We start from the raw sequence: 27,734 nt of genomic DNA, 5'->3' as shown, positions 1-27,734 counted from the left end.
TGCTCAACTTCACAAGCTGCTATCCTACTGGAGGTAACTAAACGTTTGCTGCAGGAATTCAATGCAAACTCTTGATGTACCTTATGCTGCTTTTCTGCTGCAGACAAAATAGAGGGGATTACCACCTGACCTGCTCTTGTTCAAGAGCATCTGTTGACTATGAATCACAAAGGGTCGAACTCTTTAGGAATCCACCTCACCTCTTGAGAGCAAGTCATTTCAGCGTCCTTCTGCTAACAGAACCGATTATTTCTCAGGCGTGAATGAAACTGTGGGAGCCCTTTGCTAGATGGCAAGTGCTATTTTGGACCAGTCTTTCATGGTGTTTTGTAATAGTATATCAACCTGATTCTCTGCATTTATTTATGAAAGTAAATGGAGGCTGGGAATCAGCTTTGGAAAGCTTTTGGTGCTAATGCAGCATTGCTTCTAGAATGGTTACTTGCATGATACTTCTAACAAGATGAATCAGCAGAAGCACAGAAGGCAGCATGCCAAAATGTTTCCTGTCTTGTTCTGTTGGCTCTTATGTGCAAATTTCCTAATAGCAGTAGAGAAGGCAGATATGACAACAGCTTACAAATATGAAGAAGCTGCTGCCAGGGGGAAGGGAATAATCTCTTTTCTTTGTTTAAGAAGTAGTGGCTTAAATAGCAGCTAGGTTAGATCAGTTGCCCTGAACCTGGAGTTTGTAAACCCCTGGGGATCTTTGGAAGGCTCTCTGGTCCATCTGGCTCTAAGTGTTAGCAGACAGGGGCTTTTAACCACTCCAGAGTAATCATTCATTTGTGATATTTTTATATGTAGATTTTTGTTGTTATCTCCATGGACAAAGCTGAATGTATGCAGACAAGTTCTCGAGTAACCTAATCTGAGAGGACTGGCTTTGAGGAGAAGGCTGAACTTGATGACCTCTGGAGGTCCCTTCCACCCTAAATTATCAGTGACTTTTGTATTATGTGTTTTCTGAGAGCTCAGAGATGTTGTTTTGTAAGAAGGGAGAGACCAATTTTAGGCCTTCTTTGTACAGATCCCCCAATGAAGCTGGGATTATGTGGCTCCTGGTGTGAGTCTGTGCAGTCCTACACAGGTTGCACTGACTTCTAATGACTAGATCTCCATAAGCTGAGACATATTAACTGGACTAGCCTCTTCCTCTGTTCTGTGACAGGGGCATAGTACCACAAGCCTCAATTGACCTTGTATGTGTGAGTGCATGTAAAAGAAATGAAGGTTCGAGACAAACAACAGCAGTGAAACCTTGGTGGCTTTAAGTTGAAAGAATCATCTGAGCCAAGAAAGGGCATTTGAGGAGCTGTAATACTTTCAGACCAGCCACATATGTAATTCCAGCTCCAAAGAAAAGGCTTGAATGTGATGAATGTGAGTGTTGCAGGAAGATATTTGCACTGTTTTCTAGGAATTTATTCTCTGGCAGCTAGGTTAGGAAGAAGAGGAAGAGTTATTTATTCCTCAGCCATCTGTAGTCCTTGACTGGAATCCCACATTTCCAATTGCATCACCATTCCCTGTTCTCTGTACCCACAAGGAAGAGGAAGCTACTGCCAGAACTGGAAGCAGCTGAAGCATTAAGCATTTCCTCCCACCTTACTCTGGTTTATCCTTGGTATTCCTTCACTTTCTGTTTCATGATCTTGGTATAGCCGTGGCCATAGAGACCTCTAGGACTTCAATGGCAAGGTGAAACAATAGCACACGAAACTATGGCATAAGTTTGAGAAGGTTTTTTCAGGGACTGAAGCCATTGATTACATGAGCTCCTTTTTTCCTGATGTCTGTCCTTTATGTGCTTTTCTTTGGTTTAAAAGGGAGGAGGGGTAGAAGCTGTAGAATGATAGATAGTAGACAACAAACTGTCTCAAAACACACTGAAATATGTTTGTATTCCGACTGATGTATGTCAGATATTGGACAACAAAGTACATGTTTTTGTGGAGATGTGACCCAGCTGGACTGTTGAGCCTTCGGTAATGCACTTCATGCTACTTGAGACTAGATAGTGCTTTTAATCCCAAGGACATTTGAGAAAGCTTTACATTTCAGAGGTTGTCTGTTCGCTAACCATCCTCCCAGGGAAGTTTTCTCCTGCAGCTCCACAGCCTTTGGGAGTCACATGGCAGCAGCAAACAGGTGGAATTAAGGAGCTTTCATTCAACAGTGCTTGTTTTTTAGTCAACTCAAAATCCACCAGAATGCTTGAGTGGAAGGAGGAGAGTCAGGAAAGGAAAAGAATAACTGGAGTTATGATTGCTGAAGGGTGCCTAGAGGCAGGGGTTAAAGGCAGCTGGAGGAGCAAAGAAACGCCGAGGGAATGTGGAATAGAAAATTGCATTGAAGCCTGGGTCAGTGAGTTATGTCCTGAAGCGGTGTGCTTTGATGGCCCAGTGGAGCTGAGCTAGTTGGACATGAGCACAGCACTGTACTCTTCAGGAAAAAAGATGAGGACTGGTCAGGAGCAGACCTCCGTGTCCTGCTAACAGACTTGCCTAAGGAAGGGAAGCAAGCTCCTTGATACATGTAACACTAGGCCAAGCCTGTTCAATGGCTTTAGAATTGTCGGTAAGGAGAGCGATAGAGTAACAGTAGCTAAAATCACCGAGGTAAAGAAAACTTTGAGTATAGAGAGATATGGGAGCTGAACTGCAAGGAGAACTTAGAACGGAGTTTTCATTTACCGGCTCAGCTGGTCTTGTCATAGTTTAAGCATGTACTTAAGGATTCTTGCTCTGCTCCGTAACTGGTGAAGCTGGGGAAGATAGGAAGGGTCCCACCAGCACAGGACAGTGCTGGAACAAATGGAGCAGTCTGATTCTTCCATCAGACTGGTGGCAGCGCCCTCTGGAAGGTACCACACTTGCCTGTAGGGATCCCTGAAGATAATAGGCTCTGTGCTCTCCAGAGAGGGACCGCTGCAAACAAGTCATCTGGAACTAATGGGTTTTGTGCCTTTGATTGGACTGTGCTTTTCTGTATACCTCCTTTGTCAGCCTAGAGGTCTGCTGAGATCCAAACCATGCTGTAATTATTTCCACACACAACAGCAAAGGTTGCTCTTCAAACCAAAATTTTGTCTGATGTACCTTCCCAGGCAAATAAGCTTGAATAACTACTGGTTTCTAACAGTGAAAAGATGTAGCTCATGTTTCAGAGGATTAAAATCTACAATCTTATCCAAATACACAAAGAACAGCTGGCAAAATGAAGGTTTTTTTCTGCAATTTAAACAGAATCTGTCCTCACCAAGCCCGGCTGGTTCTCAGCCTGCATACACCTGTGTTAATTTAATATGGTTCTTCAGAGGGACTGCATTTGAGAGCAAAGAGGCAGCAGTTATGTTCTGTCTCCTCTCTCTGTATGGATTCTCCCCTCATTGTCTCAGCAGACAACACTTTGGCTTGCAGCACTGGAGGATGATATCTAGTGCAGTGACCATCAGAGTGGGATCCGTGGTGGCAGATTTTTGGAGCAGGTCTCTAGATCCTGCTGGCTTGCAGGAAAGGTAAATTCTAGAGTGTCACAAGCACTGAGACCACTTGGGAGCTTCAGCCATCTTACCAGACTTGAAACTGTGAGAACAGTTATGGGAATCAGCTTTGAAACAATCAAAGGTATCAGCTCATCCTGCATTAGAAGTAATTTCTAGGTCTTGGGCTGGACCCAGAAAAGTAAAAATAATGTGAAGTGACTTTAACTGTATCCCCACCAGTAATAAAGTAGCATTGTCCTCCAAATTAATATGACCGATGTCTGTACGCTATTGAGAAATGGGGGATGTCCTTCTCAAATAGTATGAAGTGCACACAGTAATAATAACAAAGGGATTGCTGTCTTTCTGGGATACAAACTACTTGTTCCTCTTAAAAAGCCTTTATAAATGTGAGGTGTCTGCCATCACTCCAAACAGGGGAGCTGGTGCCTGGGGTATCTGCACCTTTTGTGTCTGTGAGAGAAGGGAAGAGCTTTGTGCAGAGCAGAATTTCAGTCTGAATCACAGACTGTAGTTTTGTTGGAAATGGAAGAGTAGATGCAGTGAAAAACTGAAGAGGGAAGTGCCTTGAACTCCAAAATTCCCGCACTTCCTATTAATAGATCTATGTTTAAAATAATGCGAAAAATTAAATCTCTCTGAGGCATTGAATCATGTGCGTTCCCACGAGTGCTCAGCATGTGTCTGTGCTCCACATCTCTCACCAGATATTGTCCCTCCTGTGTTGGCTCCAGGCTCACACTGCAGCAGGAACCTCGGTGGTTCTTGCAGCATCTCAGCTTTGGGGATTGATAGCTGGCCTGGTGGCTCGTGAAACATTTGTGTTCTCCATACTTTATTAGTCACTGACAGACTCATTGTTTATAACTTACTTTTCAGCAAGCCGTTTGCGACTCATCGCCCTGCTTGCTTTATAGTCTATAAATATTTAATTCTTTAATAAACTGCTTATATGTAATATCAAATGACTGATGCACTTCTTTCCACTCTTCAGCAGTGCTACTACTTGCAAGACAATCTCTTTTTTTGTTTGTTGTTGTTGTTTGTTTTTGTTTCTTTTTGAATATCAATATGTTTCATAAATTCTTGAATTTCCTTTTCTAAATAGCAGTTTCTTCTGGGTGCTCGGTACAGTGACAAGCAGAGCAACGGTTCCTGTGGCATTATAACTGCTACCCCTTTCTAAAGTCTCCATGGGGAGATTCACAGATTTGCAATCAGGAGTAGTTTGGGCCAGCAGCAGTCATATTTCATGGCTGTGCATGTTAAAGAGCAGCAGCAGCCTGCGTGGCCAGAACCGCCCTCCAGAAGCTGTGTGAAAGCATCCTTGGTAGTATACAGAGCAGTGTGGGCATCTCAGAGTATCACTGCCTCTTGCTGCATGCTGCATCACCACTTCTTCACACATGTTGCTTATATGGTACAACCTATGCTTCTTTTTCCATCTGTAGTCTCCTTCCTGCTACCTATAGAAAAGTGGCTGATGGGATCCACTGCACTGGGGTCAGAAAGCCATTGGTACAGGTGGACGGGGTGGAGGTGATCAGCTTGGGTCACTGCAGCAGCTCGGTGCCTTGCAGCAGACAGGCTCTTGGCTACTCTCTGAGGTCTGGCTGGCTGACATACCAGTTGCATTTTGTCAGGATGGTAACATGTCTCAGCCTTCAAGAGTGTTGTGTGGTCACGGACAAGTTATTCATATCTCACTCTAAGTCAGGCTGATGGTCAGACTTTCCCTCTTGCCTTGAATTATTGCACTTTTTCAGCTGTGAGCAGAGAGAGGCTGGATTTAGGATTCTTGCCTAGAGGTGGTACTGGATCCTGTTTTTGATCGGGGCTGGCAGACTTGCCTTGTGCTCAGATTCTCAGGTGGCTTTACAGAGGGGAGTGTGCATGTGATTACAAATGCATCTATGTAGATGCAGGAAGGAACTTGATTCAGAGGACTAATAGATGAGATCATAATTATGAATCTTCAAGCAGCATCAGGCAGCAGTCCCCCTTTGCTATGGGTCACTGCATCCTCTGCCCATTAGTCCTTAGATGAGAGCCTTATCCTTCCGAGGTTCTTGGTTCTCCCTTACTGATAGAGCCTGCCTGAAGACCTGGTGGCTGTTTGCTCAGGACTCTGCAGCCTGCGTTGAACAGATACTTGTACCACATCCCTGTCAGACACTATTAAGAGGCAGAGAAACCACCCCAGTCTGGCAGCTGGGGATCTGCTCTGTAGTGTCTCTAGTTACTGGTGACATCTGCATGTGTTCACAGGATGGGAGGAGAGGACAGCTCCTCTGAGAACAGGTCCCATCTGCAAGTCTTTATTTTCCATACTGCCTGTTCTCTTTTCATTTGTAAAGCCATGGTCATTCTCTGGAGATCAAGTCTGGCAGAAATGTGAGCCTTTCTCACAACATGGGTGTTGCAGAGACTGAAAAGGGTGTGAAGGCAAAGCCAGTCAGGATCTGTGCATGGCAGGCACACAAGCAGACCTCCCTAATGTCCTTTGCTAAAATCAGTACTCTGCAATGAGGGTGTTGCTGTTCTGTGATAGCCCATTAAATCTTTGTTAAGCCTAAGTACATGCAAGACTCTGATTCAAAAAAGCATTCCTAGCAGAGCACAGAGCTGCCAAGAGGTCCTTCTCCATATGCACACATTAATGTGTTAAAAATATCAAGTGATAATGATTACCGTTCTGAGAAAGAAGCAGGTGAGGGAGGATCACAGAATCACAGAATGGCTTAGACTGGAAGGGTCCTTAAAGATCATGTAGGTCAAATGCGCCTGCTGTGGACAGATCAGGCTGCCAAGGGCCCCATCTCCAATGATGGGGCACCCACAGCTCTCTGGGAAGCCCATGCCAGGGCTTCACCACCTCTGGGTAGAAGATTTTTTCCCAACAACTGACCTTACTCTCCACTCTTTTAGTTTAAAGCCATTTACCATTGTCCTACGACTCTTCTGTTGATAAGCTCCCCTCAAGTACTGGGAGGTGTCCCCAGAGCCTGCTTTTCTCCAGGCGGAAGAAGCATAATTCCCATAGCCTATCTTCATAGGAGACATTCTCCATCCTCTGATCATCTTTGTGGCCCTCCTCTGGACCTGCTTCAACAGCTCCACATCCTTCTTGTGCTGGGAGCCCCAGGCCTAGATGCAGTGCTCCAGGTGGGTCCCACAAGAGCAGAGCAGAGGGGACAGTCCCCTCCCTGCCCCACTGCCGTCCCCCTACTGATACAGCCCAGGAACCATAAATCACTATCTGCTAGATCTGTCTCCCCTTCAGTATCCTGATGGCACACGTGGCTGGGAGCAGCCCTGCCTCAGGATGGCATGCCTGTGTTGGAGGCACAGAGCAGCGGGGCAGGGCATGGGCACTGCATCACTGCTACTGTCCCTGAAGCAACGCACAGAAGCCTGCCATGAGCCAGCAACAACATCTAAATGCCAACACACACTGCTGTGTTGTCACTTCACCTGCAAGGCTGTCTTTGGGCTCCTCCTTTGTTACTGAAGCGTGGCACTTAACACATTCTCCCTCCACTTCCTCTTCCTGTCCCCCTCCCACTGTGCATATCACTGAAATTTCTGAATGGAAGCAGGGAATGGTGTAGGCACCGAGCTCCTGGTCCTCAAAGAGTCTCCAGGCAGAGAGCATGCCTGGTGCCCCAGCTTAAGTATGAGTAATGATAAATAAGTAAATCATGCAGTGGGCTGTGCTATTCCCTAATGAGCCTGTTTGTCCCAAGCGCTGTGCAGAAAACACTCTTCTCCTTGGCAATAACCTTTCTGCGTATTAACATTATGTGTGTATTCATGTGACTTCCTCTGCTTCACCACCACCTCCTTCAACTGATTTAAATAAAAATAATTTATGTGGACATTCCTTCAGTCAGGATTCTCCCCCTTCCCCCCCCTAGTAATATATCGTTGATGCTGTGCACCCAAATGGGGTCGTTATGCTTTCGCATATCATTATAAAGAATTATAAAGAACAACAGCGACATCTGCATGTGCTGCAGCGCTACAGAGATGGGCAAAAATAGAGAAAACAAACCCCAAATGAGCTCCGAGCTTGTCTGGCTCTGTCTTTCCTCTGTGCTTTCGCCACTACCATGGACAAAAGTAATTGTACAGTGTAATCACATCACGGCTCATCTGAATATTCATAACCGAGACAAAGACTTGGAGGAGAAGAAACGTGGGGGAGGGAGAAGGAGGAAAATTTAAATATAAAACAGCATTTCATTTTGAAGCAAAGTTGCGCATTCAGCTCAAGAGGTCGTCTCGATATCAATATTGTCTGTCTGTCCGCCATTCAAAACCAGTGGGCAGCAGTAGCATCTCGTGGGCAGCCCCCCTCCATTGGGAAAGAAAATACAGCAAAACAGCAAAGAGCGATAGAAATGCCCCCAGCAAAAGTGATATTTGAAGAGTCGCCAACGGTAGCTAACCAGCTGCTGTTTTACCACGAAAGAAACAGTCTATTGAGGGAGCTTTATAAAGACCCCAATTAATATGTTGTGCATGTATAAGATCTACAAAGAGCCCACTGTGTTCCTCCCCCCGCAACCACCACCACCTCATTCCTATCGGTGCCAGTGGAGAAGGATCTGAGCTACCAAATAATTGATAATCTCTTCACCCCTCTCCAAAATAAAGAGAGAAGAAAAACAAACACAAGAGGCAACTGCTTGCTAATTAATGTGTAAATTACCGCTGGTTCCATCCTCCTTTTTATCTTCAAAAAGAAACAGAAAAGCAAGAGAAAGAGAAATATAATCCCCATCTTAATGTATATGTTGTCTTCATTTCTTTTGTTTTACTCTGGTATCCTTTACTAATATTAACCAAGAAGTGTGGTGTTTGTCGAAGCCGCAGCTGGCTCTGCCAGTCTGCTCCCCAAAGGGCTCCTATTTCCATTCCACTGGAGCTTATATTCCTTTAAATGTCTAGCGCAGCATCATTTACCCCTTTCTAATACATCACTCTGCTGAAATTAGAAGAATCCAGGGTTATATCCAACTTCAAAGGTTTCCAAGACACCATCATTTTAGGAAAAGTAGAAGACAGACCATGGAGCAAGTCCCTGCTTTTGAAGACAGGCATCACAGGGACCTTCCTCCCTCTGTCTCTTTCTTGCTCTCCCTCTCTCTCCCCCCAACTTTGTACCTCTCCAGCTCTGAACGTCCCGCGCTAACGCAGTTTAATGATATGCAAATGAAATATGCATAAAACCATTCTACTGTATGATGATTAAACACTGGAGACATTAACAGCCGACACTCCGCTGTTTGACTACAACGATCTTTCCCGAATATCCACTTTGATTGCAGAGTTATGGAAACCCATAGCAGTTGGCAGAGTGAGAGAGAGGGAAGGGAAGGAAGGAGAGATGCGGGGACGCATCACCCATCTCTGCATTTATCCCACTCCAGGAGACATTTCCCCCCCTTTGTACTGCGTTCCTACTGCTGTCTTTTGTAATCCATCCATGCGGTCGCACCAGGGCGATTAACGGGAAAAAAAACCTCTTTTCTCTTAATGTTTCAAAGCTCATTAGCCAAACGATTATTCCTCATTAACAGCGAAAGCTCATTCATTAACAGAAAAAATATGCCCAAAAGATGCCAGCGCTGTTAATCCCGAGCCCTGTAGCTGGGCTGTAAATCCCATGCTAGTATTTTCCATGCAGAGGGGAACCTCGCCAATCCACAAAAAAAACCAACATCAACAACAAAAAAAAAACAACAGCCAACCAAACAAACAAAAAACCAGCAAAAAGAAAACATTTTGTGTGTTTTGTAAAATCCACAAGAGAGGCAATTAATATTCCCGCTGTGTGACTTTATTTTTTGTCTCTCCCTTTTGTTTCCAGTGCCCTTCCCTGGCTCAGCGCCCGGTGCCAACAGAACACCTTGCAGGATCCTCAGCAGCGCAGACAACACAACGTAAGTAGCCAGCTGTCCCTTGACGCCCTCTTCCAAAAGCCCTCCGGCCCCTGCAGAGTGTGTGCGGCTCTTTCCCTCGCTCACCCTCCGGAGTGCCACCTGGGTTTCACAAGTAGCACCTTCCAAATCTCTCTGTCTTCAAGTTTGTGCATGTCTGTGTGGCATCCCTCCTCCTCCTTCACTCCTATAGTGGATCTTGCAAAGGGCTTCAGATCGGCCCCATTCATCTCCCTGGTGATAGCAGTGAATGTAGATAAATCTCTGACTGCCTGCTTGCTGCTGGAGTATGATTTTTATTTTGTCTTCCGTGTATACCTAGGTCAAAAAGTGGGATGTATGCTCACATTGTGTGGATGCATGTGTGTGTGTGTCTCTGCATGTGTGTGTGAATGTGACTCTCCCAAGCGCACAAACGTACATCTCCTCACATGTGTGCGTACATATATTACACACGTGCACACAAATATACACCCTCACACATGTATGTGTGCACGCAGTACACACACCTCTGCACACGCGCGCACACACACACACTCACATCTAATCTGCAATTATCTGAGGCATTGTGTGCATGTGTGTATGTGTGTCCATACGCACGCTGCTCTGTGTGTGTGTATGTGCATATACAGGCATCTCGCTATCTACAAACATTCCCTCTCCTCCCAGCAGAGGCTGTGTGCAGCTGTGATCCTGCCCTGTGAGAGCAGTATTCCTTCCTTCCCTCGTCGTGCTGTTTGGAGACCTTCGTGCTCCCCTGTCGGGTCCCTCCCGAGCTGCAGGGCTTGCACCTCTCCCTCAGCTTGTCCGAATGGTGAATGGCACCGTCCGTCGCCCATGTTGGTGCAGCCTCAGATGGCACTTCTCTCTGGATGTCGGCTGCTCCCTTTTGTTTGTTGTTGCCCAGGCTGGGTGTGGTGGGGCTTTTTTTGGAGTTAATTGTAAACGAAGCTGAATGGCAAACACAACAGCTTGCGAAAAAAGAGAAAAGGAAAAAAAACAAACAACAAAAAGGAAGCCCCTCACAAACGCCTTCTGCTGCGACAGATGCCCATGTTGCCCCTGGCACGGAAAGCGGGCACAAGGGGGTTGTTGTTGCTGAGCTTTTTTCTTTTGCCATTTTTATTGTCCGCGTTGCTGTTTTCCCTTTATTTTTGAAGCCTCCAAGATGCCGGCCTTGGCGTGGAGCGGCGCGGTGTCATGGCGGAGACGACGGCCTTTGTCTCGCGGGGTGTGAAAGCATCCGTTGTGCTGGCTCCACTGCGGCAGAATGACGTTCAAGGGGGAAACGTGCTGGAAGCCGGCGCGCTGTGCCCATAGCCGAGCGTGTCCGAGGCAGGGCTGGCGGCGGAGAGCCTCGTCTGTAATCCTGGCACTCGCACCTCTGCTCGCTGCGCGCCGCTTGCTCCTGGGGGTCTGGATAATCTCCCTTAGCGTTACCGCACTGTCTGGCCCGCGCACAGGGCCCCCGTAACATATACCCGCTGCCGTTATCACACGGAACTGTGGCGTTGCCACTGAATGGATGGCACTGTGCCAACTCTTCTGCCATCCGCCCTTGCAGCTTTTTTTTCTTCCCTCCTCCCTCCCTCTCTCCCCTCCTCCTCCTCCTCCCGTCGACTTGACGTTAATTAACACACGGGTTAATTGATTTTAAAAGCTGAAGAATTACAGTTAACTTTTCCCACAGGGTACAGCCGCCTGGCACGGCGCTGCCTCTCGTGCGGTGCAGGGGGGCAGGGATGCGCCCGCAGCAGAGCTGGGTGGCTGCGGAGGCTCTGTCTTTGGAGCACGGCGGAGGGAAGCTGATGTGTGCCCGTCTCATCCTTCCCAAGATGTCACCATCGTGTTTTGCGACAAACGATCCCAATGCTCCCTCCCCTCTGCGCTCGATGGCTGCACGGGCTCTGCTGGAGGGGCAGCAGAAGGGCAGCTCGGCCGCATGGCGGGGCTCCCATCCACGCAAGCTGGAGGTGCTGGGGCGGGGAGCCTGCCCTTTTCTGCTTATCCTGTTTTACAGGGCATTTTTTGTCTCCTCGGTTGGCTCCAATATGTCACTTGGGGTGAAGAATCTCAACCAGGGGAAAGTTAGATGGTCGTCATTACAGGAGGAATACACCATGTGAGGGCTTTGTTTTTTCGCTTTCGCTCTCCTTCGCCCCGGTCTCTGCTGGTGAATGACGGTGCGGTTGGGAGGAGACGCGGTGGGGCTGGGAACTCATCGCTTCCACCTTCTCGTGCTTTCATTTTATTTCATTTTGTTTTTTAAAAGCATGAAGCAAGTGAAGCGACGAGAGGAATCCATTATGCAAATCAGGTCACATTTGCATAATGTCTCATGACTGGAATATGCAAATGAGTTGTATAATTTATGAGTGCCAGTGTCTGTCTAAAAGTGTTTCCCAGAATTTATAAAAAGTGAGACGTGGGGAGGGCAGCTGGGCTCGCTGCCCTGCCAGGAGGGCTCTGCGCTTTCTTTTCAAAGTCTTCCTTCAGACCAGCAGCTGAAATGCTCCTTAATGAGAAGCCAGCTCCCCCCCCCCCCCCCCCTTTCCACACTGTCCCCCTCATTTTCTTTTCTGTTTCTCGCTCTGCCAAGCCTGGACCTGCTCGCTCTGAACTTCTCCAGGAGGTGATGGACCTGCATGCTGGACCAGAACTCTAAAGCCACGCAGCTGTGAGCAGTCCGCTCCATCCCTGCAATCCGTCCGGGCGCTTCCCAGCAGGGAGGCTGTGCCTTTCAGGCATGCTGGCTCCATGGGCACGGTGTGCAAGGAGTGGGTGTAGGTATTTGCTTCCCACAGCACGGTGGAACTGCTGCTCATCCATAACGCACCGCAACCTGTGCCAAGAGACCCACCTTGACCTGCAAAGAGCAGCAAGGTCTGCACAGGGCTGGCAGTGCCCGGGGAGAGTGACCTCGATCTTCCTGCCCTGAGCAGGCAGAGGCTATTTCAGCACTGAAAAGGTCTCTGGAATACGCTGGAAATGCAGGACAAGTGCCAAGACCGGTCTGGTTTATGTTTGTTCTGCATATTTGGAGACCTCAGGAGCATCCGGAGAACACAGGTAGGCTGTCAGTTCATACGGGGGTGCTGCAGCTCTGAGCCATCTGCACAGAGAGAGGGTCAATAATATAACACTTGCTCATGGAAAGCCCTGCTGTGACTGCAGCTGCAGCAAGTTCTTGGTGTGTGTGGGTCAGGGGCTGTCCAAGCAGGGACACTGTGAGGTCCCGGTGCAGCGGGTGAGCCATGGGGCTGGGGCAGATCCATGGCAGGTGTCCTCAGTTGTGAGTCCCAGGTTTGGGAGGCCCCTGAAATGACCTGTGGGCAAGGAAGTGTGATTTGATTTTCCTGAGAATATGCATTTCAGTTGTAAAAAACACATGCGCTTATCTCTCCGGTTTCAAAGTACTTGTGTGTCTTAGTTACCATCTAAAGTGATGCATGTCTCATTTGCAATCTGTTTCAACAGAAGGTGTGTTTCTATATGGTTTATTTAATAGAGATGTCTATGCCTGGAGAGTACAGGTCTTGACTTCAGCAGTGCGTGTCATAATGAACTTCTCCAATATAGCAAAATGATTTCATAAACTGTGCACTTACATGTGACTGTGGGATTCCTGGTGTGGGGATACAAAAGGAGCCCCAGCACTAGCTACATAGAGGGCAAAACTGGCACGTCTTCTATTCTGACATACAAAGTGAGAGGCAGCAGCACATCTAGACTCCAAAGCATGTTCTGCTTATGACTGCTGCACTTTGGTGCCTTTCTCTTGCACTGAAGAAGCACCGGTCCACATTGCTGCAGTTAGTGGATGGGTGGCTGAGTCTGGTGTGGAGCTTGTGCAAAGCACTGGCTCAGGGCCACCAGGAATATCTGGAGTGTCTGTGGCGCCACCAGGGGTAGGACGCATTGTGAGGAGAGATGGTGGCTTTTGCCAGCTGAACAGAGTGCACCTGACAAACTTTTGTTTTCTTCCTGTGCCTCCCAGTGCTCGGTCTCTGGTTCCCCACCTGCTGCATTTGAGGGACTCCCTGCAGCTTTCACTGAATTTCACTGTACCCTGATGGAGTAATGCCATCTGACACACCAACCCATGCTGATGGTGAAATGGCATCTATTTTGCTATTGAAATGTGTTCCTGACCTGGCATCATTTAGGCAACTTATTTTTTAGCACATAAATATGAGTGCAACACTTCTGGAGTCTGCATCAAAGGCATCTACTCTTCATTAAGAGGGATTTATTTATACAACTACATCAGCATCACGATAATTAAATCCACACTTTCACTTTAAAATAATGGTTATTTTTGGCAATGGTGCAAAACTCAGCCAGTCATGGAGGAACACGTTTCCAGTGTGAAAGATGAAGGATATGCTGAACGTGTATCTCTAACCATGGGTTTCCAAATTATCTGCTCTTACATCTGAAAGTAACAGTTGGTCGAGTAGCACACAGCTCTCCACTTAACAGCCCATCTCATCGTTTCCCTCTTGGCTTGTGTATGGGAGATTGGTAATCACAGCCTGAACCTCTGATTAATCAGCTGAGGCAAGTGTGGGGTCAGCTGTGGGAGCACAGGTGAGAGTGATGGAGCTGTGCTCCTGGAAGGGGTGGAGCTCGACTCCATCCCCTCTGAGACCTCATTGAAGGGCTGACTCCCACTGAGGCAGCATTTCTTGGAGGTTGCTCTGCAGTGAGGACTGCTCCAGCTTCTTCAGCCAAGGCACCACCACTGGTGAGTTTTCCTTTGCTTATTCCTTCTGTACATTTGCTACCATCTGTATATTAACAACCAATACAGCTTGTATACTTAAGACTCATCATAAGGGAAGAGACTGCTCCACTAGTCTTGTCTGCAGAAGGCCAAGTCTAAGCAAAGATTTAATGTTCTTTACTGCGTATTTGTTAATGGGAGGAGAGTGCAGTTACAATTCTCTACATTGCATTGAACATGCTTCTCATTTTCCACTCCTGCTCGTTTTCAGTTCCATGACAACTTGAACCATTTATGCCAGCATAGTAACCCATGTTCTGAGTTGCCAGCTTCACCCCAGCTTTGTCCACTTTTTCAGAGGAAGGATGAGGTGGAGGCAGAGGTCTGAGCACTGCTTTCTGAACAGTTCCTTGAAGGCACCTGTTTGCCAACAACAGGTGTCAGTCATCAGTGTTGCTTTGCCAGCCTGGGTACGACTGATGGATGTGCCTGACTTTAAGAACAGTTTGACTGCATGGGGCTTATTTGTAGATAACAACAGTTGTAAGCAAAGTGTGTAAAATCTTTAAGTCTTTAACAAATCTCTCATTAATCCCAGCCAAGTAGATTAAAGCTGGCTGCAGGCTTTGAATGGAAGCAAGCTGATCACTTGTAGAACAGAGAAAATGTATATAACAAAACATGGTCAGACAGACAGGCTGCAACATGCACTTCCTCTGTTCCTGGTCTAGGTGAAATGAGAACGGCAGCCAGGGCACTGGGCCTGGGTTCAAATGAAGACAAATCTTCAGTGAGATGATACTGTACAGCCTGATATAAAACATCAAAGGTGCTGCAGGCAGATACTGTCTATGCACTGCAGACACCGGAAATTAGAGCATTGTGAGAGAAACAAGGCAAGGTGCTAAAGTCGACATCAACATCAGGCTCCTTCTCAGTGTTTAGCCTGATGTTAGGGTCCTGACCATCAGAAACTGCTGCTTATGACCTTTGTCAGGCCACGGTCCACTGGAACTGGTCTGCATTTGTAGACATAACTATGGTTGGCAATTCAGTGGTTAAATATCTTAGAGGAATAAAATTCAACTGAATATTTTCATTATGTTTCAGTAACCGAAGGAGCAGATTGCATAGAATTAGACTCTTAGCTGGAATTATTTATGGTTTTTCTTTCTTGGAACCTTGTGTTCCTTTTCTAAACACGGAATCCCAAGTGCAAAGTACATAAACACTGCTGGCTATCAGCTCCACAAGCACTGCTGAAAGCTCCCAGGGAAGGCCAGCCTTAGCTTAATTACACATTCCTGCTGTAGTTCTGGGACTTGCTCTCAGCTGGTGCCTTCCCCTTTCTCACCTGCCTGCCCACCCTGCTTCCTGCTCACATCCTGCTCCGGCTCCTGCTCTCACACGGCCACATGCCATCTGTCATTCTTTCTCACGTTTTGTCTGTCCTGGTGCCCTGTTTCAGTGCACTTATTTCCATTGCTAGCTCAGTGGTTTGGTGTTCTCTGTTGCTACCTTTAACTGATCACAGTGCTGTACCCAGACCAACAACAGGGATGGTCCAGCATCCATGTATGTGTGTTTCAAGGGCAGCAGCATGATGACTGGTGCCAAAACTGACAGCAATATCTACTGAATCTGGAGTTGCCTGTCTGCATGGAAGCACTGACGGCAGTTCCTGAAGATGCAAAGTGACAGTCAGGCCAGTGGCAGGTTTTCTGAGTCCAGAGGCACAGCATGAATCTTAAGAAAGGACAAATGCTGCTTGACCAGCAAAGCCTGAGTGAGTCTGAGCTCCACAGCAGAGCCCTTGGCACTTCTCCCACATGACAGGCGGTGTGCTGCTCTTTCAGTCTGAGGGTGCTTCATGTGTGGGGCAGGTGGTCACGTCCCTGTTCTCTGCCTCACAGGTGGGGCTGGCAGATCAACAGATCTGACGCAGGTGATCCAGACCAGGCCTTCACTGTGCTGTACTTCAGCAGTAGACGGGGATATTGTGCTGAGAATATCTGAGATCTTCCTCCCCAAATAGTCAGCTTCCTCACCCAGCAAATTGCCTAGAGGTGCAATAAGTAGGTTAATGCTTGCTTTAGGGTTAGCCTGAGGGTGAGAGTTCCCCATAGACACAGCAGAGTTGCTTTTGTTCTGTGTGTGTGTGAGTTCATGCGCATGAAAGCCTTCAAGGTGAATCCCTACCGCTCCTGCTTCCTTGTTGTGTGCCCTTCCCTCCTCATTTCTGCCACAGCGGTGGAAACCTGCATAACCCTGTGGCTGATTAGGGGGCAGTCCTCTACAATACCAGGTCTGGTTTTTCCATTAATTCTATCTTCATTGATACCTTGAGTCGTTCTTTACAGTTTTGACTCCCTTGTTTGAGAGAGCAAGTAGAAAGAGCAAGGGACAACAGAGAAACAGAATACATTTTTAAGGTGGAAATTACATCTCTGGGTCCGATTTGCACTCTGCAAACATTAATATATTATAACACAGAGCCATGACTATTGCTTCGACTCATATTTCCAACATGCAGCCCATGTGTTAGATTCATTCCTGACTCTCTGGTCTCAGAATCTGGGGGCACAAGCTGCAGGCAGCTGAGTGTCTCATTGAAGAGAGACAAAAAACCAGAGGCATCTTTGGTGCTTTGAAGACCGTAACCCTGATCAAAGCAAGCTGCAATGATCTAATTTCTGTAGGGAGAACTGCAGCGCTGGTATTGGTGCCCCAGGACATATGGGTATTTCCCTAATCCATGTCTTGCAGCCTGGATTCAGGTAAGCAAATCACAATCAGAAAAAGGCAAAAGAGGTTCCAAGTCTCTGCCCCAGATGACCCTGAGCTCAGTCAGCAAGCTTCAGAGCAGCACACCTGTTCCTGTGCTCAGCTGTTTGATTGGTGCACAGAAGCCCAGTCCTGGAAGAAACCCAGGTGATGACACAGTGCAAACTGCAGCTCCCCAGCAGTGACATGGCTGAAATGGTGGCACTGGAGCTGAAGATGAGCTTCTCTGGTAGGAACTCAGCTGTGGGCAGTCCTGGCTGAAACAAGGCTGTGGTGGTGAAGCAGGAGCTCTGGCAGGGAGAGCCTGCGACCAGGAGGCAGCAGAGTGCTGTGCCTCTACAGGTAGGAATGCGGTACCTTCGTTGGAAGTGGCTGGCGGAGCTCCTCACATAGCAGTAGCTAACTGAAGCACATTTGTCCTGCAAGCAAGACTGAGTTATTTCTTTCCTTGGCACGCAGGTCCATGCAGATGATTATATTAGACGAATCATGGCCATGTGCACCCTCAGTTTTTCTTTCACTGAGCAAATGCAGAAGCAATTGGTGAAATACAGATGGGTGTTTTAAATACAGGAAGCGACCAGGAAAGGTGCTGGCAGAACTCAAGACAACAGCAGCAGTGTGGGCAGGGTGAGGTGGCTGGCATGGCTTGGCAAGCGCTCAGGCAGCTCTGCCTGCACACAGCCGGCCAAGCGCAGCACAGGGCTGCAGAACGAACATAGACCACATCTGCAGGATTTGCTCTCACAAAATGTGGACATACCTACTGAACTGTCCCACATGAGAATATTGAAAGGCCTCACAAAGGAGCAGAGGAACAGAGGAAATGTTCTCATTTCTCATTCATTCTTCCATTTTTCTGTCTCCCACCCCTCTGTTCTCACCACCCATTATTGTGGATCCTTTTTTTCTTCAGAGCTTCTCCCTTTTTCTGCACTGTCACTGGCAACTTGTTCCTCATCTCCTGATTTCCACTTTCTGGCTGTCAGCAGCACGTGCCGTCGGGTCCTCTCCCCTCTCCTCCTTCCTGCCAGACTAATTCCAGAGAAGGAAAACAAATCAAAATATGTCCATGGTGTAGTGTTGTAAAGTTGTTACGTGCTTCACAGATCAGAAGTAGACACCTGAATTCAAGCACCAAAAATTAGAGGACACGGCTAATAGTTGGATTTCTGCATTTTTAAAGTGTCGATGATACAACTCTGCTGAAATTAGGTAACGGTCCTGAAGAATTTAGGTAGCGATGAATACCCTAGAAATTTCCCCAAGGAAATTAATGACAGTGTTCTGTGTGAGGTCTGAAAAGCGTGCAGTAAATACAAGCTGAGCCACACACTAATTTGTGTGAGGGAAAAGGAAATACTGATTACTTTTTCTGTATGCATTATCCACCTTACGACTGTCTGAATCCAGGACACTGTGTGATTGTTAACAGGAGTCCATATTATACAGTAAGTCCCAAATTATGCTGGCAACCTAAATTCTGTCACATCCAGTTTTCTAAAAGTACTTTGTAATTGTTCTACTTTAACGCGCTATTCTTGAATTAAGAAATCAAATCCTTTCCCATGCACGTCTCCACACTTAGTCCAGTTAATGAAAACCGTAAGGGTTGGTAGTTCTTTGAAAGCTTTCCTTAGTAGCTGATGTTAACAGAGACACCAGAGGATTATTCTGCTATTAATCTGCAGGTAATAGAAGGCCCATTTCTTAAGTACACACAGAAAAGGAGAAGAAGAAATACTGGCTATGACACAAAATGAATTGTCTTTCTCCATGCCCTTCTAACCTAGGGCATGTAGTGCAGGCTGCCAGCCACTGCGTTACAAATTTAAAAGTGCTGGAATCTCTCAGTTCCTTAGCAGGTTGCCTGATGGATTGGTGAGTAATGTACTTGAAGCGTGCATTACTAAGCTCTAAACTAATGGCTAGTTCTTGCCCATGGCTTTTGCTACAGATCATTCATCGTACTATTCATAAGCTCTCTGCCAGTCTGTGTCTGGTACTTGTGCTACTGCTGTTAATGCCATTTGCCTGTATGAACATCCCTCATGTTTTCAGAACATGGGTAGTAAACTAAAGCACAGAGTGACATTTCTCCAGAAGTTCTCCTGCTCCTTTGGAGGATATGCAAAGGATAAGGTGATGAACATGATACTCATTCACTCAGTATTACTCAGACTGTGGCGTGTGAGAAAACACATACAGTTTTTGCACTGTTGTGCCTAGATGTAGTCAGCGAGACTTGGCAGTTATGTGAGGTCCAAACTTCAGAGCAAACAGCATCTCTTGGGATGGCTTCTGGTCTGGCTTTAGTGGACAGGGTAGATATATGCAGAGGTCTTATGAATAAGTTGACCTGCCTCCAGTTCCCACCATGCTTTGGAAGTTTTCTTCTTTCTTTTGACTTCACCATACTGATGGGACTGCTGGATTACTGCCCAGGAGCTGCTGCTCCCTAGTGTGGCTGAGTCTAGCTGGATCCCTCCCAGCTCCTTTCACTTGGACCACAGCACAGCCATGGGAAACAGCAATCCACCCAGCCATCAGTGTGGTCTGGTGACCCAGCGTGCTTCCACATGTCTGAGCTATCCAGGACTCTTCCTGATCCCCTAGTCCAAGCTGGTAGCTTTGGTGGTAAAGGCTTAGGCCTTACTATGACATTCTGTGCTCTCTGGTTTCGTGCTTTTGCAAGTTACTTAAAAATAAACTCATACAATTCTTTATTAGCATATTTCTAATGAACTTCTGGAAGGGATTAAGCCTTCAAACAAAAGAATTTCCTCTGTAACAGTCATTGAAAACATCGCTGTTAAAAACTGCACATCAGAAACAAAATTGTGAGGGGAAAATTATTCAACAGACAGAAAGCTATGGGACTAAAAATAGCAAACGGAGCGCAGAACAATTTAAATTTTCTAATTTACTCCACATGTAGGAATGTTGGGCATTTTGAGGGATTAGCTGTATTGAGGTCAGTGTATTCGTGGTGCTAGGCATTTTATTCTTGTAGACAATAACATCTTTTTGCAAGGGCTCTTTTTGTTTTGTACTTTAATACAGCTTGAGCACCTTTTAATTGCCCCAAGCAGGAAGCAAATTCTGGTTCTTCGTAGTATTCACTTTAATTTAACAACCAAAATCTTGGTATTTTGCACACAGAAACAGGTGGAGGGTGTGAAAGGTTACAGACAAAGACAATGATGCTGGGAAAAAAAGAGCGAGCACACCATAAAAAAAATTCCCAGTGAGTATTGTCAGTTTATTTGCATGCTCTTTTAGGAGATGTTGCTGGTAATAAAGCGTCATCAGTCTATTATTTCTCTTGACCAGTCTTTCTCAACCCCCTATAGAAAATCCTACAATTTAACTGAGAATATCTGCTTGTTTCTCATCTTCTAGTTTGAGTTTTCATTCTTTAACAAGCACAACAGCATGCTGCTCTATCTTCAAAGAGGAAATTAATTCCGTCCGCAAAAGGGTCAAGTGCTAGAAAGTGCATAGCAATGCAGTTTGCATGGCAGGATCCAGGAGATATGATGCTAATAAGATTCTAAGATGAGAACAGCAGACTGGCTCTAGGGATTCAGATGAAGGGTTCTGTAAATTTTAAAAGAAATGGTCTCCAAAAACTAATGATGTCTGCTTTCCAATTCATTAATAATGTGGAGCAGGGAGATGGGAGTGAGAAGCAGGCCATGCTTTGAAATATCAAAATGTAACAAGGAAAAAAACAGTGAGAGCTCATCTCATTGGGGTCATAAAGCTGGGAGAAATAGGCAGGCTGCAGGGGAACACAGTGTCAGCGCCTAGAGGGAAAGAAATTGCGCTGTATGTTCTGCTGTGTGTAATTTATGCGCAGACTCTTTGCCAGTGTTGATGTAAAAGTTCCATGTTGAAAAAGATGTTGCTGTATTGACAGAGCTTTCTCAGTGTTCTCGTTTAAGGTGACTTACTACGCAGGATGTCTGATGGATTTAAACAATGCCTCTGAATTGTCTTAGCATATTTACAAATGGCTCTTGGTAAACCTTCCCCCTCACCTTTTTGCATTGCATGCACGAAACTGAGTAACAAGAACCTGAACCTTGTTTGTAGTTAATAGTGGAAGAAAACCCCTCAGGCAAAGCCTAATGAACCAAGAGCAATTCTGAGCTCTCCTCCATAATATCTGGAGAGACTGCGCCTTTCCAAGGGCTGCCTGGACACACCGTGTGACCTTGCTGCTTTACATCATTAAAATTTCCCATTACTGGCACAGTGTTTGTATGGAGGTGCTATTGTGCAGATATTATGCCAGAGTCTCTCCCTCATGCATGCAGAGTCTGCAGCTAATAGAAAATGTCTGTGCTTGAACAGCTCAGAGAGTGGGAAGGTGTGCGGGAGGAGGGTTTGCTCTGACTTTTATTTTGACAAAGCCATTATGACTTGCAGAGTGAGGTTACGGTTTTCCTCCATTCTTCTCTTTTTGTCGGTGCGATATTTTCTCATCTCACCTCTGAATCCCCTCCCCCAACCCCCCCCCTTCCCTCCCCCCACTTCTTCAGCCCATCTGTGCTGGAGCAGCCGCACAGCACTGGGCCTCACTGGGCCCTTCCCAGGTGTGGGGTGGGCACAGGATGCTGTCTGCAGCCTGCAGAGCTGCTGCTGCCCAGAGCGGCTCCCTCGTGATGCAGGGCTGCTACCCGACCCCTCCTCTTGGGCACTCAGCTTGGCCCAGGGTCTGATAAAGCGTTGGGAAGACTGGCATCTTTTGTTTGCTGCGCTGTGTTTCCTTGAAGCTTTTTCTCCTGTGATCTGTCTTCACGTTCTCTGGGTCCCCTCTGTTTCCTTTCACTTGAGTCACGTTATCTCAGCAGCAAGTCACTCTCCAGGCAAGCGATTTCTCTCAGGTACACAAGCAGGATCCAGAGCAGTATTTAATAAGTGGCAGTTTGTGCTGGGGGTACGGTCTGCTCAGAAGCACTGTCGTCACGAGGGCTGAGCTGCAGGGCAAACATCCCGGCCAAGCGCTGGGCTTTGTGGGCAGTGTCTGAGAGGCAGCTCTTGTGCCTGGCTGGGGGGACTGAGCCGAGCGTTGTTCTCTTGCTAAAGTCACAGCTGTGGAAATGGAGAAGCAGAGTCTGAAACAGTGTTTGTGGTGAGCAACACTTTGCACTTTTTCATCCAGGTACCCTGAAGTTGTCAGTATGGACAGGTACACCCCTGTTGTCCCTAGAGCAAACCGTCAATGCACTGTCACTCATTTCAAAAGCCACGGACCTCACCTTTTCCTGCATACTCACGGTCTCCATTGAGCGTAGATCAGACAGACTTTGCAGGCCTCGCCTGGAACTGTGTGGATGATACAGCCATGTGTATCAAATCTTCCCCTTCCCTCATGTTTGTGTCTCTAATGCTTCCTTGGAGAAAAGATGGGGAATTTGTTTCCTCAGGAAATCTCAAGATAGACTGATAACAATCTTCTTGATGGTTTTCCAGGGATGTTTCTGCTCCTTATTCAGTCTCTCAGCATAAGGTTATAGAACGACTTGCCTGCAGTCACAGCCAGTCAGTACAGCAGACAAGTTCACAGCTGCTTTCCGAGGAGACACAGTTGTGTAATCAGGATTGTCTTATGGCACTGGTAACAATATGAAAAGCAGCTGGTTTATGGAGATCTTTTTCATTGGTGTTCTTAACCAAGACACTTAGCAACAGAGTTGATTTTAGTCAGTATTTTTGTTTTCCAGCAGAAATCATGCTGGCTTAGAGCTCAATAGTAGCATGGCCATAGCTACCAGGACCATGGCAGTTATTTTCTTTAGGTCTTTGCTTGAGGTGAAGGGGAAACAATCCAGCATTTCAGTGCAAAATATATAGATTTCATAAAACCAAATTTCCTGAGTTCTCTGCCCAAGCTAGGCTGAGTGATGTACGATAGCCATCTCAGCCTATCAAAATCCTGCATTCCTTTCTGATTTGCACTGCTTTTTCCAAACCTTTATCAAAAAGATGAGATAAATACCACTTTGTTGTTTGGTTTGATTTGGTTTCTTTTGTTGTTGGAGGAGAAAAAAGTCCAGTAAGTTTTCTGTCTTTGAAACCTAAAGCTTCTGCTGGACACATTTCCTAGTCTTCCTGAGTAACAAACATCAAGCTGCAAGAATCTAAAGACCTGCAAAATGAGACATCTAAATTTCTGCAAACCTTTGAGCAAGACAAATTCTATAATTGCATCACTGAGGCTTGAAACAGCCCATGGGATCCTTTTGAAATGCAGTAGGAAGCGCTAGAAGCTGGTGAGCTCTCTAATAGTCTCTGTTTTGCACTCAACTTGCTCTCCAGGTAAGGAGCCCAGCTCTTTGTCCATCCCTGTGCTATAGTTTCCACTGCAGCACACTAGCTTTGTTGTTGCATTATCAGTTAAGTTTGCGTGCATTTCTTGAGCTTGCAGAAGACAAAGTAGACAAAGATATTGCAAATATTACCTGTGATGTAACTATCCCATAGCAGGCTCCTTATAGAGAGCTGTGGTTGTGTTTCCTATCTTGCAGCTCCTCTTTGCAGTCTGAAAGCTCTTGTGGAAGACTAATCCTCAGCAGCCCTGAATAAACTGTCCTGAGCATTTTAAAATGGCTATTGAGTGACAGAAAACCAGGGCTAGAAGAAGGACATGAGAACCTGTTACCTGTCAGGAATGGAGGATAGCAGGATAGACAGGTGTGGTAGTAGTGGGGGCTTCTAAGGATGGAGGCCTCACAGATCTGCAGCCTGAGACGATGAATTTCATTTCTATCTATCCTTTCCACTAAAGTTTTTCTTAACCTCTTACCTGATGTAATTTAAGACCACAGCTATTTGTGCTTGCTGCCTGTAGAAAAGCAGGACAGTATGTTAGTAGTTACCCGTCTCCTTGCTATCTTCAGGTACTTAGAAATTGTTCAGTTACTGATTTTCCAAAAGTTGCAACTTAGCTGGCTGGTCTATAATTTTCTGACTTGTTTTTCCTCTACTTCTTTTTCATAGGCAGACACCGTTTCTGTTTGTCAGTCTCCCAATAGCTCATGAGTTCTTAAATGCACTGAGTTGCCTGAAGCAGTTTCTTTACACACCCTATGCTTGGACTCCTTATGTCCAGATACTTGGAAAGTATCAAACTGTATCCCACTCTTGTTTGAGCCTAAAACCCTGCCTCTCTGTACTTGGTAGCAGCTATGATAGCCCTCTGCATGCTGTTAACCTTAAAAGATCAACATGAGCAAAATGCTACGAAGGACTGGTCTTCTTGGCATCACATGTCAATAACTGTCCCCTTCTGCTGAGGAGAAAGCCAACACTTTTACTCTTTCCACTTAATGCATCCATGCTACTTTTCATTTCCTTTGTTGGTTGAACCTCATGTTGTGTTTTCCTACACAATATGACTCTGTACAGGTAGTCCTGCTTCACAGCCCCAGCACTTAGACTGACTGCATGCTGCACAGCCCCTCTGCCATGGGGGGTGAGGCACAGGTCTTCAGAGAGACCAATCATCAGTGACATCTTGACTAGCCAAGTGATCCAGGCCCACCTGGGGGCACAGATTCTGCAGTGACCAGCTCTGCTGCAGATCTGAGATAGGCTGAGGCTTCCAAAGCAGGACTCTGTTCTTATGACAGATACCCAAAGGCAGATTTTCTTTTAATTAAATATGAAAATCTATAATGCAGTCAGCGTGGTGCCTCTTGGTATGTTTATTTTTATACCCCATTTATTTGCTTTTGTTCTCAACATATGCTTTCATTATGAGGGAGACTTTTATACTGACCATCTGTGCATTACGAATGAATTTCAGTTAAAACTGGAGGACGCAGGGAGCAGGACAGGGGTCAGTTTTCTTTTTTAATATCTGTGTGCAAATGGGTGTCATCCACAGTTGTGGAATAAACACAGTCTAAATTTTTATCTTCAAATAACACTGAAATTGCTGAATTGATACTTCTTAACTGTTGTCTTTAGGTTTCGGGATTAACAGGCATTTGAGATTAGAGAAGTATTTCATACCTCATATAGTTATCATTTCATTTTCTGTCTTTACACACAGAAAATATTTATTGTTCAGTAATATTCTGCCTACATTTTAATGTTTCTCTCTGCAGCCAAAGGGCAAAAAACATCTAATTTTCCCAGCACTGACTGAAGGTGATGGCATTTGTGTGTAACTGTAGTTCTGCATCCAGTCTTTGTTCAAGTCTCAGGGGATGGATTAGGTATCACCAGGCAGAGCTCCGTGGATGTCAATGAAACGAGAAGGGAACTTGTCAAAGCCTGGCTGTCACAGTTACCTAGATCTGCCCTTGACTGGAGAGCTGTTACTCTGCTCTCTGCTATGGGGCAGACTTGAGGGCACCTGGAAACCAAGCAGAGCAGTGCCAGCAGCACTTGCAGCTGCAGTGTTTGGTCTTGCAATGGTCAGAGCTCTGCAGAACCGCTGCAGGAATCTCTCTCTGTGTAGTGACAAGCTTTTAATGCCTCTGCATCTCTCAGCTTTTACTCCTCCTTCCTCTTTGCCTTGTTATTTTTCCTTTTGACCACTTTTCTATGCTCTTAGGTCAAGGGTTTGCCCTTTGGAAAGAAAAAGCTTAGCTGAAAATTAAGAGGTTTAATCAAAGCTTCTCCAGACAGCATGAACAATCAGCAAACATCGAACTGGAGAAAATGAAGGGCCGTTCAGATGGGAACAGAAGGGGCCCACAGAACTCCCTTAACAAAGGATTTGGTGCCATTTCCACCATCCCACGTGCCACACTCATTATTGCTGAGGTTGAGGGTGAAACCTGGGAGGTGGACAGCAGTGGGGCAAGCGCACAAGCAAGCAGCGGTTGCTTTTTCAATACCAGCATGGTTGGTGACACGTGCAAAGGTTGCAGGAGCTGGTGGGAAGTCTGGGGCAGATGTGCTCTGTTTACTGCAGACATGCACAGTTCTTCTGCAAGAACTGTACTAAATTCCTCCATAACAAAGAGTGTGTGCACTTCCTGTACTTTCACGTGCCATTTGGCTGCTTGGCATCATTTGTCCTACTCAAAGCACATCAGTGCTTGGCACAAAGGTACAAGCAATAGCAAGAGAGTTCTCCTCCATTTTAAGGAAGCATGTTTTCTATGTCATCAGGGAGATACCAGAGCTAATATCTGCTAGGCCTGGATGACCTCTTCACCCTTCAGCCGCTGCCACAGCACTCCCTTGTCTGTGACTGCAGAGGTATAATCAGGATTTGCTGCTCTATGCTCTGGGTGGTGCCTTCTAAAGAAACACGTGCTAACTGCCTGCTGCCCCCAGGCGTGGTGGGCATAGGTTTATTTTGGATGTCTGTGTGCAGCGTTGAGACTGTCTGGAGTAGCCTGTGCTTAACTTGGAGTGTCAGTTGTCTACATGCAGGAGACCCCAGAGGCCATTGCAAGTGTCTGTGCTCTGCAAAATGCATGTATTATCATTGTCCACAGTGCCCTGCACACATGGCCGTGAGCAGAATGTAACAAGGGCATGCAGGGATCTTCTGGACTCAAGCTGCTTTTTTGCAAACAATTCACCTCTGCCCCATCTGTTACTGCACCCTTCCCAGTAGAGCAGGTGGCACGTGCTCTTGATGCACACAGTTTTTTGCTTGGACAAGGGAGGGCTGTGGGTGCTGAGCTCCTGTCTTACGTTCCTCTGCTGGTGCTGGTATTTTGCAGCAGTGAGGCAGAGACAATGAGCTCTAGCGTTCTGTCTGAGGAGAGTCTGGGTGGGGGGAGAGGGAAAAAGGCTGTTAGATCTATTGTGGGCAATTTAGATTCAGAGACATTTCATCTGCAGTTCCCTCAAGTGTTGAATTGAATAAAACCAGCAGCAGCAGTGGAAGAGGAGGTGGGGGAAGGGCTCTCAGCTCTCCCAGTGAAACAAAAAGACACAGCTCGTAAAACAAAACAAAACAAACAAGAAAAAACCTACAGAGAGAACTGCATCCTTGGGCTGAAAACACAGGTCCACAAAGAAAGGGGCAGGCGGCAGAGCCCACTGGGCAGACAGAGAAGGCCCCGGCTGGGCTGGCACTGCTGGCAGCTCCCAGTGCTCCTGAGCAGCTCACAGGGTTTTACTCCTGGTTTGGGGATTTTCTAAGAGCTTCTGCTTCCAGCTATAGAATCTAGCAGGAAGAAAAGGGTTCATTTGTTGTTCAAAAAGTAAATAAAATGCTTCACCTAGTAGTGCTGCGGGAGAAACGTGCAAAAGTGAAACCCTGAAAAGGCTTAAAAATTCAAAAGACAAAGTAACATAGCACTTACAGTCATATAACACTTGATGTTTTGGGAGCTACTCAGGGTTCCCAAATGATGGCATTGGATGGCTGCTCTGCCCTCAGCATTAGGTGTTCCAGTTCACTGCCTTTGCAAAGGGAGCCACGGCTAGCTTTCATTCCTGAACATGCATTGCAGCATTTCTTTCTCTGGGTCTGCCTGTCCTTCCCCAAGCTCAGCTGAGGGCTCTCACACAGCCACTGAGCCCAGCAAGGCTGGGAGCAGTGTGCATTCTTCTGGGAGAATAAGAGTACAGCAGAAAATCAGTTCCTGGGGGGTCTGCCTTGTGTTGAGTACGATTGCACTGCTTTAGTGTTGCTGATTCCAACTTCTTATTAAGTCACAGGGAAGCAGCAGTGTCTCCAGGCTGCTCTGTAAATTTGCCTCTTGCTATCTGTGGTGCTGTACTGTGATGCTCTGCTGGCAGCACAGCCCACTGCTGGCTGCACCCTTCTTTGCTGCAGCTTTCCAGA

General features: G+C 46.5%; 1 long non-coding RNA gene across 2 annotated transcripts in view; it reads left to right on the top strand.

Annotated features, from left to right (window-relative positions):
* The first annotated feature begins 6,479 nt into the window (after positions 1–6,479).
* Positions 6,480–27,734, top strand: part of LOC140257192 (uncharacterized) — a 33,290-nt gene continuing 12,035 nt past the window's right edge. For both annotated transcript variants that reach the window (XR_011904983.1, XR_011904982.1), the window contains exon 1: positions 6,480–12,522. This is a non-coding gene — a long non-coding RNA (uncharacterized lncRNA). The remainder of the gene's footprint in view (positions 12,523–27,734) is intronic.

The sequence above is a fragment of the Excalfactoria chinensis genome, chromosome 11, assembly GCF_039878825.1.
Source record: "Excalfactoria chinensis isolate bCotChi1 chromosome 11, bCotChi1.hap2, whole genome shotgun sequence".
Taxonomy (NCBI): domain Eukaryota; kingdom Metazoa; phylum Chordata; class Aves; order Galliformes; family Phasianidae; genus Excalfactoria; species Excalfactoria chinensis.
This window is presented reverse-complemented; position numbering and strand designations above follow the sequence as displayed.